Source organism: Oryzias latipes, chromosome 3, assembly GCF_053564925.1.
Source record: "Oryzias latipes strain Hd-rR chromosome 3, Olatipes_Hd-rR_3.1".
NCBI lineage: Eukaryota > Metazoa > Chordata > Actinopteri > Beloniformes > Adrianichthyidae > Oryzias > Oryzias latipes.
In genome coordinates, this window is record NC_136239.1 from 38,711,053 (window position 1) to 38,731,419 (window position 20,367).

A 20,367-nucleotide genomic window follows, 5' to 3' on the forward strand; every position below is an offset into this window, starting at 1 on the left:
TTTTCTTTTTTTAGGCTGGCCACGTGATCGAGACTCATGGAAGCATAGAAAACAGATTCCCTGGTATTGTTTCCTCAGGTCAATAAAGCTTTCCCATAAAGATCTCCACATTATGGGATAAAGAAAGATATAAAGTTAAATAAAGTTAATTTAATCTAATCTAATCTTATTTGAATTGAAATGTGAGCCAAGCTAAGAATGTTGCAACTGCAACCTCACTTTGCCCCAGTCATAGAACTTGAACGTGACCCCGCCCCCCATCAAAACAGAAAATAACAAAAAGGTTAGGTAAATGAAAAATTGATTCTGAATGCAGGTATTTAACGTAGGAAGTTGATCAGAGAGAAAACAGTGGTTTCTACTGTGCTAGCCTCCTGAAAACCTCCAAAACTGGATTATAAGGAGAGAACGCAAAAACCTTAAGAGACGGCTCACATGAGTCATTTAAGAGATTCTGTTCTTACAACTGAAGTTGAACATTTACCTAAGATTGTGCATGGACAACAGAAGCTTTATTTCTGTGAACAACCCACAGAGATTTATTTGGTCATTATTGATTTTCTAAAATCTAAAATACTGTTACAATATATTTCCTGACTTTTATGATAAGAACCCAGAGAGGGTTATTTGTTTTTTTACTGATTTCATAAAGAGTGTTAATATATGTTTGCTGATTATTATAATTACTTTTTTCTTTTGGTGAAGAACCCAGAGAGGATTATATATTATCAGATTGGGTTATTAATATTTGGTTATGTGTGGCTTTCAGTTTACATTAAGGCCCCCCTGCGACTATCACACTTTTTCTGTTTCAAGCTGACTTCGGCCCCCGATCAGAGGATGGAAACGTCATGTGGCCCTCGCTGGAAAAAGTTTGGGGACCCCTGATCTACGTGAACTAAAGCGAGTGTTTGATGTTCAACCGTGTTGTCTGACCCCATTTGGAAACTGAAGAACGCTGAAGATGATTTTGTGTTTCTCGCCGATATCCAAACTTGCTGGGAGGTAAACGCTCACCGTGACGTTGGCACGTTGATATGTAACCGACTGTTGGTGAAAAAAACAGCAAGTCAAAGATTTATTCTGTAGCAGAAAACATGCAACATTCAATCTTGTGACCTTAGTTTTTCTGTACATTCGTTCTGATTTGTCCCTGCAGGAGACATTGCCATGTAGGCAGGCGGCTGAAAGGTCAAATCCTCAAGTCATATTAGCAAAGATTGATGCGTTCAAGTTCAGTTCCTTTGGTTTTATTATACGTGAAATTATTCAGTAACATAACAGTTCAACTCTGGTCTTCATGTGAATTTCTCCTCTGTGAGATGAATAAAGTTCAATTCTGTATTTGACAATACAGTAAACCCTTGTTTTACGCGGCGGTTACGTTCCAAAAAGAACCCGTGATAGGCAAAATCCGTGAAGTATAAACCTTTATTTTTTTTAACAATTATTATACAATTAAATATCTCTATTATAAATTAAAAAGAAAGAACAAACCATTTTACCTGGTCAAGCATTTGTTTCACCAATAAAAGTACTTTAGAAACATTTTTTCCAACAAATATCTTCTGTCCTGTACTGTCAAATAATAATTTTAATCATCTATGTGAATAGAAGGCTTCAAATTGCGGAGATTAGCCCCGCCCACCGCGACCCGAGTAATTGGATTAAACGGGAGAAAATTTAAAATGATTATGAAAAAAATTCAAAGTACAGTCGGACAAATAGTGACTCAGGTGTATTTACTGCTCTTCAGACTGAGCCGCTGCATCCTGACTCCGCTCTGCAGTGTTTTCTTCTTTTGAAGTCCGCGGTGCAGCTGTGTTTGTTCGGGGAAAGAACATAGTGATAGGCAGATGTTGTTGCTCTTTTTCTATGAGTTTTAGAGAAACTCGAAATTGCAAGAGAATTTGCACATAATGTAAATTTGGCAAGCTGTTTTACGTACGTGTACATATTAAACTGCAACTTTATTGATGCACAGGCAGAGAAGAAGCAGAGTGACTTTTTAGCCAATCAGAATGCAGAACACAATGCAAATCCGTGAAGTAGCGAAACCGTGAAAAGTAAACCGCGTTAAAGCGAGGGATCACTGTATTTGTAGTAAAGCATGCATATGTCTCAAATTTATTTAAGGTATTCAGACTAGTTTGGTTTTAATTTAAAACAAAACAAATGGAAGAATTTCACAATTACACACCAGGTCTTCTAAAATTTTCACTACTGCATTTTTTCCGCTATGTTTGCTACTCAAAATTCATCAAACACTGAACTTTTATTCTAATTGTAGAGGACATGGACTCTCATGGGATCCAAAAATGCTTTATTGCATCACTTGGAATTGTAAGTTTGTTTTGTTTAAGTGCAACACAAAACCTAAAAATATTTGATAAAGCAAAGACAAAACCAGTTAAGTGGTCACATTTCTGCTGGAACACTTTTTACTGGAAAATAGAAGAACTTTATGAAATTATCTACAAATAAAGGTGTAATATTCAGACAAATTATGTATCCTGCAACATTATTTATGTCTTTTTTATTTAGGATTTTGCTGTGCATTTACATCAATGTTCCAATCAAATTCCAAGTTATCTCTTCAGTCTGTAATTTTGAAATATTTCTTGTTTACCCAAATTGAATTGAATTTTATCTTCATTACTAGACTAATTACAAAAAACGTTTTTTATTTATGTATTTTCTTTAATAAGAGTTTGAACTGATCGATGACACAGGGAGTCGTTTCTTTTTATTTATTTTTTAGCCATGGTTAAGCACAGCTCTCTTAAAGACGTACCACAGTTTTCACTGAGGTTTATGTCTAAACCTGGACTGGACCACTTGATTATTTTCTGTATTCTAAAATACAAACTATGTTTCATGATCCAAAATCATGCAGACTTTAACGTTCAGACATATTCCTGCAACAAGTTTCACCTGACAACACAGCTAACCATTTTTCTTAAGTTTTGCTCTTGCACGAACACAAACACAACAGTTTGTTTTACCATATTCTTGTCAGAATGAAACTCAGTTTCATTGAGGGTTTCACCAGGCTTGTACAGCAGCGCTGAATAGCTGTCACCAAACAATAGAGTTGAATCTGACACATCGGTTTCTTCCAGAACATTTTCCACTTCATTAATGTCCCTGGGAGGATAGGGAAAAAAAGTTAAGCCTTAGCAGTCTGGGCCTTTTTGAGCATTTTCTTTACTAATTTAAATTTTGCTCCAATATTTTACATGTCAAATAAGGTTTTTGTGGAAACCTTTGATATTGATTCTGTAGTTCCATACCAGCCTCTATTTTTTCTAATCACATGTTTTTCATTATATTGCATAAGAATGATGCATTAAACCTAAAACTGTACAAAAAAATAAATTCTAAAAATAAATATTGTCTGTTTCTCTTTACTCGAGCAGGGTAGGGTATTAGAGCATGGAGGTGGTTTGGTTGCCTTAACACTCGCCTGGTCTTGAGATTTCAGATGTAACAAGACATGCAAAATCTGCATTATTTCATAAGAGATGGTGAGTTTCTTTTTTTAAAGAAACTTTTTGTTTTGTTGTGCTACTTTTTAGAGGATAACTAAGGGAACAAACTTCATTATGGCTACATTTGAAATCAAGGAAAAACTAGGGGTGTAAGAAAGAAAATCGATTAGGCAAAATATCGTGATAGTTCATTTGGCGATACTTGTATCGATTCAAAATGCTGCCATGACGATATTTAATTATTTCTGAGCGTCCTTCAGTGTCACCCTCCGTCTGCTAGTTGGCAGCAGAGTAGAGCCTCTTTGAGCAGCTCTACTCAGCACTAAACAACAGGAAGATCTCAGCTAGAGGCAGCTTTTTACATTGTTATAAGACACGAACCACTTAGATTTTACTTGGGATGGGAACCGAACTGAAACTCTGAGCCAAGTTGCTGCCAGTAACATATAAAAACGTGGATTGTGCTGCTTTTTAGCAGCTCAGATAAAAACGAGTGAAGCACTGCAGCTGCACAGCGGCTAATAGGCTAATGCACTTAGCACCTACTAAAATTCCATCGACAAAGTGGGCCAAAGTTCTGCAGCAATAGATTCTAGTTTAGCGACCTGATCGATCAGAGGGATGTGTACAACGCTCTGAAAAAAGGCCGACACCGTGGTGGTCAGAGTTACTAGTTTACTTCCACGTGTGAGAAAGCGCAGAACAGATTGATGTAAACAAAGCCTCTTTGTCATAAAGCAACACTCCTCCATTCTGGCATGCTTCCTTATCATCACACTTTATGGTTTCTGGAAAGAATCAGTGTTTTTTTCCCCCCTTTATTTTTGAAGCACAATTCATGCTCCTGAACTGCTTAACAGTACTGGAGAAGCTACATTAAGCAATGTTGAAAATAAACAACACTTTATTTCCCCAACAGAACCTTATTGGTCAAGGCACATTAATTCTTTGTTTTTCCTTATACTGAAAAACATTTTGTTGTGGAAATCAGACAATATTGGCTGGTCCTTTTTATATTTTTAGTTACCAAAATAAAAGCATTATGAATTTGCTTTGGTAAAAGCAACTTATTTCTGAGATACAGTTGCAGTGCTTCACATTGTGATCATAAAATAAACTGAATTTGACCATTTTATTACAATGGAAGACATATTGAAATTCAGGGAGTTTTTTCAAAGTCATATTTAAATAAAATAAAGAAAGAAAATATGTTTCGGTAAAATATCAGTTTAGGTATTGTATCGCCAGACTCTTGCCAATACACACCCCTAGAAAAAAACGGGTGTCTGGTGGAAAAAAATGATACATTTTTCATGCATCCATCAGTATTTGTAATTTGTAAGTGTATTAAAATGGGGTTAGGTGTGTTATTTTTGCTTTTTCTGTTTCATTTTCTTTAAACTCATAGTAAATCCTTTTTTAAATGTGCAACAGCAGTATTTATCAGTATTATTAGAGCATATTTTGCATAACTATTAAATATACACTTGCTTTTACATTTACTTTTGTAATACTAGTGTTTTACTGACTGTTTTTGTGCAAAAGTCATCAGTCACATTGAAAGTATTTTCATTTGAAACAACAATTAATATATGAGCCGCTCACATTCATACATTTACAAATCTCACCCACAACATTTTTAAACCAAAACAATTTGATGACCTCTTTTACATGTAAAAGTGTAAAAAAATGTACCTTGAAAAGTTTTGGTACATTCCATGCTTACACACGTTGATAAAACTTTCTACAGCACACAGTGACTGGAGAAGACCTGTTGAAATATTTATCTATATTTATTAGAATAAAAACAGGACATGAATAGTTTCTGGGTTGATTGTGTCACACAAACATATAGCTCACATACATAAACTGATAACACATAGTTTGATCATTCCTACCACTGTTTTTTTAAAATCAGAAATTCCCAGAAACATTACATCATTATATCTAAGGTTTACCTATTTCCTTTTTTAATATAATTTGTATTTTTGTTCTATATGGTATCATTGTTTGTGTTTTAGGTCTCTGGATTTGTTGTTTGGTTTTTTGCAGGTTGGCTGTGACTCCTCCCAGATAAACCCCGCCCTCTTTCTGTGGTTCTTCTGGAGTCAGTCAAAGCTGCCTGAACGTAAAATTCATACACCATTCATAACTTTCAAGATAATTTATACTTTTTTGCTCACCAATGTGCTCCTCTGGCTTGTTTTGACATTCCGGTCTATAAAAAGAAAACAAAATCGTGGATCATACTTAAAATCATGTCAGGAGTAGAAAGCAGAAATACACAGTTAGACCTAATTAAAATCATCTGTTTATTTCCTAACACTTGATTGAGAATACAGAAACAAACAATGCAAACATGGACAGATTTCTGTTCTACCACTGACCTTTATTAATTGAACTTTATTAACCTTTGATAACTGATTATTACTTTAAAAACTCTAATATAATGAACAAATCAGCCTGAAGTCTATACTTGTACAAACTCAATAATGTAATGTTGAAGGCCAGTTAAAATCCCAACACTGACATTCTGTTGACTCATGGTCATGTGTGTTTCAAATGATGCTTTGGAAACATCTACATGTTGAGGATTCAACACGTTGGTTGAGCCGTCACTTTGTTTAGGACTGTAAAGCACAAAAGCCTCTTCACGATCCCACATGGTGTGATTACATCACTTTGTGTTTGGCCAGACTGGAGGAAAGAGGATCTGGTCTTTGGAGGAAACAAACCTCAGCTCACAAGTACCTGCCTTAACACTCACCTGGTCTTGAGATTTCAGATTTAACAAGATATGCAAAATGTGCATTATTCCATGGGAGATGGCAAGTTTCTTTTAAAAAAGAAAAAAACTGTTTTTTGTGCTACTTTTTAGACTAGAGGATAGCTGAGTGAACAAAATTCATTATGGATACATTTTAAGTCAAGGAAAACCAGGTGTCTGCTGGAAAAAATAAAAACGTTTGCACGCGTCACTTTTATATTTGTTACAAAGGTGAAGTGCATCAAAATGGGGTTATGTGTGATATTTTTTGCTTTTTCTATTTCATTTTCTTTGAACTGATAAATCATTTTTTAATGTGCAATAGCAGTATTACCGGTATTAGACCATATTTTGCATAACTACAAAATATACACTTGCTTTTATATTTACTTTTGTAATACTAGTGTTTTACTGACTGTTTTTGTGCAAAAGTCAACAGTCACATTGAAAGTATTTTCTTTTGAAACAACAATTACTATATAAGCCGCTCACATTCATACATTTACAACCCAACAAATTATAAACCAAAACAATTAAATGACCTCTTTTACATGAAGTGTAAACAATTTACTTTGTAGTTTTCTGTTGCGCTCCATTCACGTCAGGGACGTCAGGACTTCCGTTATCACAATCACTAGGACTACCTGCAAAAATGTTTTGTCAATATTTATTAGAATAAAAGCAGGGCATGAATAGTTTCTGGATTGACTGTATGACACAAACGTATAGCTCACATACATAAACAGATGACATATAGTACGATCATTCATACACATAAAAAAAAAATTAAAATCAGAGTTAATTCAGAAATAGTTGCCTAAAATTTCCAGAAATATTGTATCTAAAAGGTTATGCTATGTATAACTTTTAAATACAAAGATGAAAGGTTTACCTATTTTAATTTTTAACATAAATTGGTATTTTTGTTCTAGACCAGTGTTTTTCAACCTTTTTCGAGCAAAGGCACACTTTATACTTGACAAAAATCCCGCGGCACACCAGCATCCAAAAATTGAAAAAAGGAGAAATTCTATAGTCTGTATTGATCTACAGTCCCTCCACAATCTCATGTGCATTTTTGTGATAATTGTGGCAGAAAAAATTCTGTAATTTTCAGCTGTTTTTTTAAAAGATGTAATTAAAGTTAAGTTAGTTTTCAGTAATAATTTTCAACTAAATTATTTGAAAATTTACCCTGGTAGTTGTTTTTTCCTTCAGTTTATTAACATGCAATTTTATGTAACCTCACAAAAAAACAAATATATTCTTCCTAAATAGTGATTATTTTTTAAAATATTTTTTTCATATGTTGTCGCAAAGGCAAATGCAATTTTTGAAAAATATGATCACAATGTGTTTGATAAATTTTACCCATCACGTTTTCTGAAGCTACACAAAAAGTGAACATGTTTTATGTTATTACTTTTATTTTTTCTGAAATAAAAATGAAGTCCTTTAGAATTTTAACAAAAATGTTTTATTTCTTTTTAGATTATTAAATTGTTTCAATTTAATTTAAAAGTATCTGTTGGCTACTTCACCTTAATCCTGTTTCCTAAATGCTGTTATTACTTATATCTAAGGTGACCTTGGTTTTTCACAAGTCAGGAAGGGTCAGGGAATATGAGCACATCAACCCCGGCCTGAAATCACTGCATTGGCTTCCTGTTTAAACCCGTATTGAATACAAACTTCTCATCATCATCAATGCATGGCCGGTCAGGCACCACCATACCTCCAGGAACTCCTCAATCTCCAGAAACATACCCGTACCCTCCATTCATTAGGCAGCTTCCTTCTTCAGGTCCAACCCCACCAGGCTCTGCACGTTGGTAGACAGAGCGTTTTTTCTGCTGCACCAAGGCTTTGGAACTCCCTTCCTATCAATCTTAGCACATCACAGACCCTGGACTCTTTTAAAGGCCTTTTAAAGACATTTATATTTTAAAACGCCTATGATTGCTGATGGTTTTCATTCTGTGCTTGTTACATGCCACTTTTCTAGATTTTATAGTTTTAAGTTAGTTTTGGATTATAATGCGCAAATTTTTATGTTGAGTTTTTATTCACATCTTGTAGCACTTGGAGGTTTCATTTAATGAAAAGTGCATTATAAATAAAATGTATTATTATTATTATTGTTATATTATTATTATTATGATTGACTGAAGTCTGAAAGTGAATTTGTCCTTCAATCCAGACGTTATTAGAAACGTGTTTCAGTTAGGAAGATGACTTGGACCAAACTCTGGGATGTTTGGCTGTTAAATAACACAAAACTGGAAGGAGAACTAAACTGTTGACCTCTGATTTCATCAAGAAGATTTGAAAACTCTTTGATGTGTGTTCGTTGTGGTTTCCAAACAGCCAGACAGATTTGCTTCTCTAAGCTTCATTGTTTTGTTCTGCACTTGTTCCACGGTCTGAATCCCACGAAAAGCTACACTGCTAAATAATAATACTAATGAATTTTATTTATATGGCGCCTTTCTAGTCACCCAAGGTCGCCTTACAGATAGAAAAGAATAGAATAAAATTAAAAGAAAGACACATTAGTTCAAAACAAAACAATAAAATCATAAATCAATTAGTGTGGATGCTTGTCTGAAGAGGTGGGTTTTCAGATTTTTAGCAAACTGCGGGAGTGAGTCCATGTTCCGTAGACCTGAGGGAAGTGTGTCCCAAAGCTGAAGGGCAGAGCAGCTGAATGCTCTGCCCCTCATGGTGACGAGGCGAGCGGAGGGTGTAACAAGCTGGAGTAAGGAGGGAGCGGGTGGGAATGGCAACATAGTTAAGGTCAGACAGATATGTAGGGGCAAGGTTATGGAGGGCTTTGAAGGTCAAAATAAGGATTTATAACCAATCTGAAGAAGCACTGGTAGCTTCTGTAGGACAGGTGTGATATGCATAGCGGAGGGGGTTTGTGGTATGATCCGGGCAGCAGAGTTTTGGAGCAGTTGTAGTTTGTGAGTAGTTTTGTAAGGGAGTCCAGATAAAAGGGAGTTGCAGTAGTCCAGACGGGAGGTGATGAGACTACGGACTGGAATGGCTGTGGAGTGAGGACTGAGAGAGGGGCGGAGACGGCGGATGTTTCGGAGGTGGAAATAGGCTGTCCGGGAGATGTTATTTATGTGGGCAGTAAAGGAGAGAGTGCTGTCGAGGATGACACCCAGACTCTCAACTTGTGGGGAGGGAAGGATGGGGCAGTTATCAAAGGAAATGGAGAAGTTAGGGAGTTTATTTAGGGTGGTTTTTGTTGCTATGATGAGTAATTCAGTTTTATTGCCATTTAATTTAAGGAAGTTTGCAGTGAACCAGGATTTTATTTGCAGTGAAAGTGGATGTTTTGTTTACAGAAGATATAACTAAGGGGGAGAAGGTAAATGATGAAAAGCAGGGGGCCTAGGACAGAGCCTTGTGGCACACCTGTGGTAATTGGAACTGTGGGAGAGGTGAATGACTTTAATTTGATGGAATGCGTGCAGCCTAAAAGATAGGACTGGAACTAGCTGAGGGGTAAGTCTGTGATGCCAATGGTTGAAAGTCTTTCCAGAAGGATGGGGTGTGAGATTGTATCAAAGGCCGCAGTCAGATCGAGTAGAAGGAGGATGGAAGCTAAACCAGAGTCAGCGCCGAGAAGAAGGTCGTTAGGAATTTTCAGGAGGGCTGTTTCTGTATTGTGGAATTGATGGAATCCAGACTGGAGTTGTTCATATAAATTATTGTTAGAGAGGTGGGTGTGGAGTTGAGAGGCAACAGTTTTTTCGAGGATTTTTGAAAAGAATGGAACATTGGAGATTGGGCGGTAGTTATTAAGATTGATGGAATCAGAACCCATTTTTAAAGATGAGTTTTAGCTGTAATTTTTGTTGGAACTAAGAGACTTTACGAGCTAAATCGGAACAAGGAAGTGAAGACTTTGACCACTTCTGATTGGTCAGAATGGAGACATATGATTAAGCCTCCAAAAATGAGTGATGGAGACGGTACAAGGGGCGGACTTTTCCGAAAACAGAGCTGAAGCTACAGCTAAATCGTGGTACCGTCATTCTTATCAAAGTGTCTTTAATACAATCAAATAAACACAAAGAAAAACGTATTTCATGATCTCTCATATTCCTAACTACTCAGTGCTTTATCAGGGCTTGTTTGGATGAACAAAGAGCTGATATCCTGGAGATAGTAAATGTTTTTAGATCAGTGAAAATGGGTAATTTCCCACGGCACACTGGTTGAAAAACACTGTTCTAGATGGTGTCATGGTTTGTGTTTTAGGTCTCTGAAATCTTTTTTCTTTTAATTCTGGTTTGAGTGGTTTTGCAGGTTGGCTGTGACTCCACCCAGATAAACCCCGCCCTCTTTCTGTGGTTCACCTGGAGTGAGTCAAAGCTGCCTGAACGTAAATGTTAGTGTCTTCATTTATGAACCTTTTCCTAAATTTTCCATGTTTTGTCTGATTTTGTTTCTAGCTCTGATTCTAGTTCATTAATTCCCTGAGGACTTTTTATGAAATGTTTGTTTGATAAGAAAAGAGTGAAAGTCTTAACCAACATGCTGTATACCATTCATAACTATCAAGATAATTTTTACTTTTGTGCTCACCATTTTGCTCCGCTGACATGCTCATGACCATCTGTCTATAAAAAAAAACAAATCCATTAAAATTCAGAAGTGGATCATACTTGAAACCATGTCAAGAGAAGAAAGCTGAAATAAACAGTTAGACCTAATTCAAATCATCCGTTTATTTCCTATCACTCGATTGAGAATACAGAAACAAACATGGAAACATGGACAGATTTCTGTTCTACCACTGACATTAAAAGCATTTAATTACTGTTTTCATAACTAATCACTTTAAAAACTCTAAAAATGAGCAAATCAGCTTAAAGTCTATATTTGTACATACTCAATACTTGATGTTAAGGCCAGTTAAAATCCCAACATTGGCATTCTGTTGACTCATGGTCGTGTGTGTTTCAAATGATGCTTTTGAAACACTTACATTTTGAGGATTCAACACATTGCTTATGACATCACTTTGTTTAGGACTGTAAAGCACAAAAGCCTCTTCACGATCACACATGATGTGATTACATCACTTTGTGTTTGGCCAGACTGGAGGAAAGAGGACCTGGGGCCTCATTTATAAAACTTTGCGTAGGAATGGGCGTCAGAAGTGGCGTACGGATGAAACATAGGACGTGCGTACGCACAGAAATATTCGGATTTATAAAACCGTGCGCACGCACATCCTACGGATCTTTCCCTTAATAAATCACAATCAATTCTAAATGTAGCGCAGCTTTTGCAGCTTCACGACACGCCCATAGTTGCCCATAAATAGTCTGTGAAACGCCCACAAGTTAATTTTGAGTTAATTGATTGCGAAACCATGGCAAACACAGAGAGGAAATCAAAAAAACGTAACTTCACTCAATGTGAAATAGAAGTTATCGTTGGCGAGGTGGAAAAGAGGAGAAAAATGTTGTTTGGAGGGCACAGTGTGGGCATCACTAATGCCAAAAAGGCACTTGAGTGGCAAACGGTGGCAGACGCCAGGAATCCTAGTGTTGTTAGGACTTGAAGTGGGACTGGCACGGCGTGGTTCCTCCGAGTGCTCCTCTGTAACCCCGGGCCCAAAAGCCCGCAGAGGTCCAACAGGACGGCTCGAGGAAGTCCTCGTTTGCCAGCAAGTCTTCTTGCCGTCTAAAGATGCGTTCACTCCGAATTCTTTCATTTGCCACATCTTCTAAGAGCGCAAGATCAGCCATTGTGCGTCATTACGCATTGTGATGGGACATTTTATTTCCATCCATTTAATTAGATCTGACAAGCTACAGATGTCGGTAATAATCGACGTGGAAATGGGAAATTGTTCAGCGCAAATGTAATTTCTTGTTGCTTTCTGAATGGTTGAGACATACGCCAGACATGGTTTTATCAAGAATAAAACAAACTAAAGGCATATGCATGAATACCATAATTCTGTAGCTTATGAAGAAATGTTTTACTATGAAAACAACTTTCCCCAGTGGACAATTAATACATCTATCTATCTATCTAATTGCACCTATATCTGCTCCGCCAGACGGACACATTGACGAGAATATCAGTTGTTTTTTTTATAACTTTATTTATTGAACATTTTTTGTATTAAACAGACATACAAATGTATAATGAAATGTCAAAAAAGGCAATGTGTAAAAAACAAACACTCGAATGTCAACCCGTCCCGCCCACCCACCCCCTTTAACAACCCCTAAGAGGCCAAGTCAAACACAGAAAAAATAAAAATGAAAAATATAAAAACACACACAAACCACTTGGGCATTTAAAAATAAGAAATATGTTAAAAAAAAGAGAAAAACAAATTTAAATAAATAAAAAAAATACAATAAAAAAGGGTAACTAAATAAGTAGTACTAAGTGAGAAAACCAGGGTAACAGCAGTGGCTGTTTGTTGCACTGGTGCTCAGTCAGCCTCCAGATTGTGAGGAAATGTCAAGGAGTCCATATATTTTAGGAAAGGGCTCCAGGTCTCATGAAACGCCCTGAGTGAGCCTTGAAGTGAGTATCTAAGCCTCTCAAGTTTGAGATTATAAAGCACCTCGCGGACCCAGCGGACATGCGAAGGGTGACGGGGAAGCTTCCAGTTCAGCAGGATCAGCCTGCGTGCTAATAACGTGGCAAATGCAATGGCCCTGTGCACTTGGCGTGTCTGAAGTTGGGGGGAGACCAAATATTGCCGACATGGGATTTGGTGTGACGGAGTATCAGTAAGCCCTCGATAATGTATCAAATACATCTGTCCAAAGTGCTGCGAGCACTGGGCATGACCAAAACATATGGGCATGATTGGCAGGAGAGAGATGGCATCTGCTGCAGGCATCACTAATAGAAGGATAGATTTTGGCCAGTCTGGCATTGGTATAATGGACCCTGTAAACAATCTTGAACTGAATCAATCTATGGCGGGCGCAAATAGAGGACAAAGGGACAAGAGACAATGCTGACCTCCATTGTTGGTCCGTCAGGTCAAGGTTAAGACAGTCTTCCCATGCAGTTTTGACAGTATTGGACGGCTTTGAGGATGCTGTCAAAATTGACTGGTAAAGGCTTGAAATGCAGCCATTAACAAAAGGGTCTATGGAGAGCAGAACATCTAGTAGAGTTTCTGGGGGGCGATTTGGAAAATGAGGAAATAGTTTTAACATAGTCCCTGATCTGGAAGAAACGGAAGAGATGCTGATTCGGGAGGTCATATTTCTTTGACAATTGTTCAGATGAGGAAAAGACATTGTTAGGGTGCGAGAATATCAGTTTTGTACATTATTTCGTTCTGTTAACTATATTATTTATGAGGATGAATTGCACAACATGCCAATATTGTAGAACATATTTCACTTTTCTTTTTCCAAATATGTGTTCATTTGAATTTCTGTTGTAATTTTCGTTTGATCTTTTTTGTTTGTTTCATTGCTGATCGATCAAACGGGTGTTGGTGTAGCTGTTAATTGTAAGACTTGCTTTGTGAAGTCTTCATGTTATTTATGAGAGGCAGTATTGTCATTTTCACTTTCACGTGTTTCTTCCATCTGCCGACGGTGTCGCCATTTCTCGTTTCACCCGTTTTTGTGCATACGCCTGGGTCAGAGGTTGCGTGAAGGACCGCACATTTTCCCGTCAAGTTTGCCTTTTATAAATCTCAACTATTGTGTAGAGAGTGGCGTACGCCTTCTTTTGTGCGTACGCAATGTTTATAAATGAGGCCCCTGGACTTTGGAGGAGACAAAACCTCAACTCACAAGTACCTGCAGATCCAAACCACCAGGGGGAGCCCTTATCTCATGCTTCAGTTACTAATCTGCAGCAATCGCACAAAAAACAACCATCAGAGACAGAAAGCAGAAACTACTTGGGAGTCGTTCAGATTAGATTTGTTACAGCTGCTGATTTTAGGACAATCATCTCCTGGGTCTATGAACATCTTGAAGATGAATCATCATCAAGGAGGTTTTATCTTGATAGAGTCTAATGAAGCTCCATCAGCTGTTGTTTCCATGTCCTCCAATAAGAGATTTTAGTTCTACTAAGTGACTTTTGGATTTTCCACACTCCACTGAAATCTATAGGAGACAGAGATTTTTGGAATGGCTGCTGATGGATCCTGAAGTTAGTCTCTGAGCATCAGAGCTGCTGCAGTTTTTCTCAATTTAATGCTTCACTCAAAAATCACATCTTTGAAATAGCTATTGAAAAAGCTAAAGCAGAAACTGTTTTGCCCTTTTAAATAAAAAATAAAACTGTGTGGTCTCTCTGGGATTGATGTAAATGTGCTGCAGAAATAAAACAAACGTTTACACTGACATTTACCTGATTGCTTTTGGTGATTCTCCATGAGTTCCATCGTGGATCACCTCTTTGAGTTTATTACAGTTTTGGGCTTGAAGAAAAAAGAAACATAAAATTTGTATTTATGTTGCAAAATAGTACCGTTAAGACCATAAAACACAAAATAACAAATTTAAATGAATTAAAATAATATACAAAAAAGATTGTGTAGAATCAGATTCTACAAGAAGACTTACCTGAACTTTGATCTAATCTTTTATCACAGAGGCTTTCCATTGTCAATTTCTTACATTGACTATTCGAGACACAAAGGACCACCAATCCCCAAAATATCCAAAACATCATCCTGTGACATGAAAAAACTCAGATAAATAGGCAGAACTTGTATTGGACTTTTCTTTAGTATTCAAAGTGTTGTTTTTCTGCTTCTCATCTACACACTTCTCAAACAAACCTGCATCATTTTACACACAAACAGGGAAGATCTATACAACTTCACCAAACCTAAACGGTTTTGGGTCTCCACCAAGAACAGGGCTGCACATTTATATATATAACTGCAAAAACGTTACTATAAATGATTAAACTAAGAAAGAAAAATGATTAAGCGAAAGCAAAAGCTTTTTGCTTTGAACCCTTTACAATCAAAAATAGATCAAGTAGTTAAAATAATATTTAATTTAATTAAAGAAAATACATGGCGAAGGTGGGTACACCCCGAAAGAGTTTGTCCATCATAGAACCACAAACACTCATTCACCCCTAAGGAACAATTCAGAGCCACCGATCAACCTGTGAAGCTAGAGTGTTAGGAGAAAACCCACACATGCACGCTGGAGAACAGACAAACTCACACAGAATGAACCCAACCGTGGTTATAATCAGGCTGGAAATAGTTCTAACTATCCAAACAGTTCTAACTACCACAACACCACAGCTTTCTTTTATTTCTAAATGATAAAAAGAAGGGCTTCCCTTAAAATTAAACATTTAAAGTGAATCATAAATTAAGATAAAAGTTACAACAGCATCCTCAACTTTCAGGTCCAACTAAATTCTAACTCCCCTTATCTTTACAACTGAACCCACAAAACACATAAATTTCAATCCTTCTTCTTTCTCTTTCGGCTTTTCCCATCAGGGGTCGCCACAGCGAATCATCCTTTTCCACCTCGCTCTATCATGAACATCTTCTACCCTAACGTTAGCCAACTTCATGTCCTCTGTTAAGACATCCATATATCTCCTCTTTGGTCGTCCTCTTGCCCTCCGGCCAGGCAGCTCCATCTCCAACATCCTTCTACCAATATATCCACTATCCCTCCTCTGAACATGTCCAAACCATCTCAGTCTGGCTTCTCTGACTTTGTCGCTAACACAGGCAACATGAGCCGTCCCTCTGATGTACTCGTTCCTTATCCTGTCTAACCTGGTCACTCCTAAGGAGAACCTCAACATCTTCATCTCTGCTACCTCCATCTCAGCCTCTTGTCTCTGTCTCACTGCTACCGTCTCTAACCCATAGAGCAGAGCTGGTCTCACCACTGTCTTGTACACCTTTCCTTTGAGTCTTGCTGGCACTTTTCTGTCACACAACACTCCTGACACTTTCCTCCACCCGCTCCAACCTGCCTGCACTCGCCTCTTCACCTCTTTTCCACACTCCCCATCACACTGAACTGTTGACCCCAAGTACTTAAACTCCTGCACCTTCTTCACCTCAGTCCCCTGTAACCTAACGCTTCTACCTTGATCCCTCTCGTTCAGACACATGTATTCTGTCTTACTACGACTGACCTTCATACCTCTTCTTTCCAGAGCAAACCTCCACCTCTCTAGCTGTTCCTCCACCTGCTCTCTACTCTCACTGCAAATTACAATGTCATCCGCAAACATCATTGTCCAGGGAGATTCCTGTCTTACCTCGTCTGTCAGCCTGTCCATCAGCATAGCAAACAAAAAAGGACTCAAAGCTGATCCTTGGTGTAGTCCCACCTCCACCTTGAACTCCTCTGTCTGACATACAGCACATCTCACCACCGTCATACTTCTCTCATACATGTCCTGAACTACTCTGACATACTTCTCTGCCACTCCAGACGACCTCATACAGTACCACAGCTCCTCCCTCGGCACCCTGTCATACGCCTTCTCTAAATCTACGAACACACAATGCAGCTCCTTCTGACCTTCTCTGTACTTTTCCATCAACATTCTCAAAGCAAAAATGGCATCAGTGGTGCTCTTACGGGGCATGAAACCATACTGCTGCTCACAAATCTCCACCTTCTTCCTAAGCCTGGCTTCCACTACTCTTTCCCACAGCTTCATTGTGTGGCTCATCAACTTTATTCCTCTATAGTTGCTGCAGTTCTGCATGTCACCCTTGTTTTTAAAGATCGGGACCAGAACGCTTCTCCTCCATTCCTCAGGCATCTTCTCACTCTCTAAAATCCTATTGAACAACCTTGTTAGAAATTCCACTGCTGTCTCCCCTAGGCACTTCCATACCTCCACAGGTACGTCATCAGGACCAACGGCCTTTCCGCTCTTCATCCTTTTCAGAGCCTTCCTAACCTCATCCTTTCCAATCTCTGCTACTTCCTGCTCCACAACAACCACATCTTCCTCCCTTCTTTCCCTGTCATTTTCCTCGTTCATCAGCTCCTCAAAATACTCCTTCCATCTTTTCTGTACACTCTCTTCATAAATTTCAATCCTTCTTTCTGTGAAAAAACAAACAAAAGAACATGTTAATGTGTGTGGTTCAAACAAGAAAGCAAACCCAAGCTTACCTTACAAATCACGTATTTCTGTGAGTTGATGAGACAGCCAGAATGAGAATGAGGAGAAGTGACTGAAATCTTTGAGTATGAAAAATATGTAAATGACAGAGGAAAACAGGAAGCATCCCACGAGGTGAAACACCTATTTTCTGTTTCCTTTAGAACACAGACAATTGCTGATTCATGTCACAAAACCAAAAAAAAAGAAACTACACACTGTAGAATTCAGTGAGTAAAATTCTAACATACCCGTCAGCTTGAGAAGAAACATTTATTTGACTTTTATTTATTTATTTTTAACCTTTTGTAATCGAGGCCAAACTTTATTCATTTTAATCGGATTTGAAAATCTTTTGTGTTGGACTGGACGGAAAAAGTTCGGAGGGAGGAAGAGAGAGGGATGTTAGAGAGGGGGCATAGGTGGGTGATTATAGAAAGGGGGTAAATCCATGAAGCAGCATAAAGCAACAAGTTGCTGGATGCACACACTCATATCAAAACATACCTGTTGGCTCCAAAAATGTCCACATGTCAACATGTACACAATATAAATGATGTTCACACACGTATACTTATGCCTTCAGACCAACTAGTGTGAAACATTTTATTCAATCACGAAAACTATTTATGTAAAGGTGAGCTAACACCTGTGCTGCAGTGAGTGTCCATGTTCTTCTAAAATTGATGATGGAATGGACCCCCCAAGGACCCCCCAAAGGAGACCCACCCAGTGGTCCAGGCAGCCACCCACCAAGGAGGAGGGAACCGAGGGGAAGAGGGGGTCCACAAGAAGAGTTGCAAACATGGCCCGACCAGGCTTGCCCACAGTTGGCAATTTGGCGAGGCCCAGTGCTCGGGGGCAAGGACCAGAATCCACACCACAGGGACACGAACACCCCCCAGCTGAGATGTAATGTGATCCCCGGCTCTTGGTCTTGCCAGAGAGATCAGGGATCCCTCTCCCTGCGTGGAGAGAGGGCTGCCAGGCCCAGGAAGCCAGCACCCAAGAAACACGAGCGCCGTCGCCGAGGGCCTGTTCCCCCCATCCAGGGATGGGGTAGGGGACAGATGGTCCGACGTCCCACCTTCTTTGTGAAATGCATATGTGTGTGTTTGTGAGGGCGTGTGTGTGCATGTATGTGTGTTTCTGTTGGCATGTATATTTTGAGGGATAAAGGGTGTGTGTACTAAGGGGGTTTAGTTAAAATTGGCGGGTAGGGCACTGAGGGACATCTCCTGATTACTCACAGTGATGTCCCCTCACCCTCCCCACCAAGGGGGCCCTAAATGTCTACGGTGCAGGCACAGTGTTTTAAGCCGAATTTTTTTTTTACTCAACTTTAGAAAACTGCTGCATTCATTTATGCGCTAATTAAGCATTTTTTTGCATCTTTAATTAAATAAATTAGAATAAAAAAGCCTACCCTCAGCTCTGCCTCAGTAATATTTCTGCTTTTATTTGACCTACTTTGATGATATGGAAAGCCAAACTATACATATATACAAATAGCCCAAATAGACGCACATTCTTTGTTCAGCATTTGGAACAGCTTGCACAACTGTCAACAACAGTATTTAAATGAGAATTCATTGAGGTTTTGCATTGGGTAGTTCAGAAACTTTGGAAGGTCAAACACCTTAAATTAAATTAAACCCTCAATAAAAGAATTGAAAATACTTTGGCTTCAGCAATGAATGTCATCCAATGACTCAAATATGGGAGTCTTTGCAAAATGTGGCTGACGAAACAAAAAGACTACAACCAAAAACTATTCCTTTGATTACTTTTAATAGAATTTCAGCTAATGAGATAAGCTTAGGCTTCCCTGCGATATTAATGTTCTATGGAGGGACTGAAGATGTATATAGGCGGTAAGAGCTGCTCTGAAGTGCAGCCACCACAGCCTGGAGATGGAGATGAGCATAGAGATGAAGACGTAAACAGTAAAACATATAAATGTGACATACACACACACACACACAAAAAGACATAGAAGAGATATTTGTCAGCTTAAATGACCTCTACCATGATTCCTTATCAGCTGCCCACCTTCAAATCTCTTCAAAATGCTAAAAAAAAAGGCAATATGGATCAATCATTTCATAATGAAATGATTTAGGATCCTTGGATTTGTACCAAATTTGGGCTCTTAGGCTTTTAGGAATCCAAAAAAATGGACTGTCACTTTTTTTTTTTGCAGGCTATTTTTAGTTATGTATACGGTGGCCAACAGGGCTCACACTACATACAAAAGAAAACGAAGCAGAATTACCCGCAACACAACGGCATAACCGCAGCATTAGCATTAGCTTCAGCACAACGGAAATGAGGACTTTTTTGTCCTACCAGTGTAAAATAATTGATTCAGTTTCAAAATATTCAGTACGACGGAGTTTTAGGGACACCAAAAAAAAAAGTACAATTACGAGACTTTAAACCGTAAATTTACCAGAAAAATACTCGTAATTTTATGAGATTAAAGTGGAAGAGAGCATACAGAGCAGCAGGGGACTGCCGCGTTCCCTGCCGGCAGCTTTCCACTTTAATCCTTTCTTCCTCCACCAAAGACCAGATCTCTATGTCTGTGTGATGCTTCCCTCTGAGGAGGGGCATTTTTAGGCATTTTCAACGTTCTAATGCTAATATAACAGCCTATTTTCATTGCCCTTTATTGTTTTATGTTGAAACGGGACGCTTCATCTGCAGGAAGGGATGTAAGGAACACTGTTTACTTTGGTTGTTGTTCGGATGACAGGTTGATGACGTAAGGTGACAAATGAACTTCAGGTTATGTGAATGAAAAGGAGAATAAAGGCTGCAGTGGTCCTCTACACCCAAACGTGTCTCTGAGCTCCTTATTTTACATATGAAACTCCGCTTTACAGACACCGAACCCTGGAAAGTCGGCTCCACTGACAAATCTGATTTTGAGTCGCCAAAAGGTTCAAAATCATTCTTTTTTTAAAC

At 38.4% G+C, this 20,367-nt stretch overlaps 1 long non-coding RNA gene across 1 annotated transcript; it reads right to left on the bottom strand.

Moving 5' to 3' along the window:
- Positions 1-5,674: 5,674 nt before the first annotated feature.
- Positions 5,675-15,017, bottom strand: LOC144991040 (uncharacterized). Its single transcript, XR_013654955.1, has 5 exons — positions 14,850-15,017; positions 14,635-14,704; positions 10,861-10,895; positions 6,830-6,902; positions 5,675-5,709 (listed from the first exon to the last, which is right to left on the bottom strand). It is a non-coding gene; the product is annotated as an uncharacterized LOC144991040 (long non-coding RNA).
- Between the last annotated feature and the right edge of the window lie 5,350 nt (positions 15,018-20,367).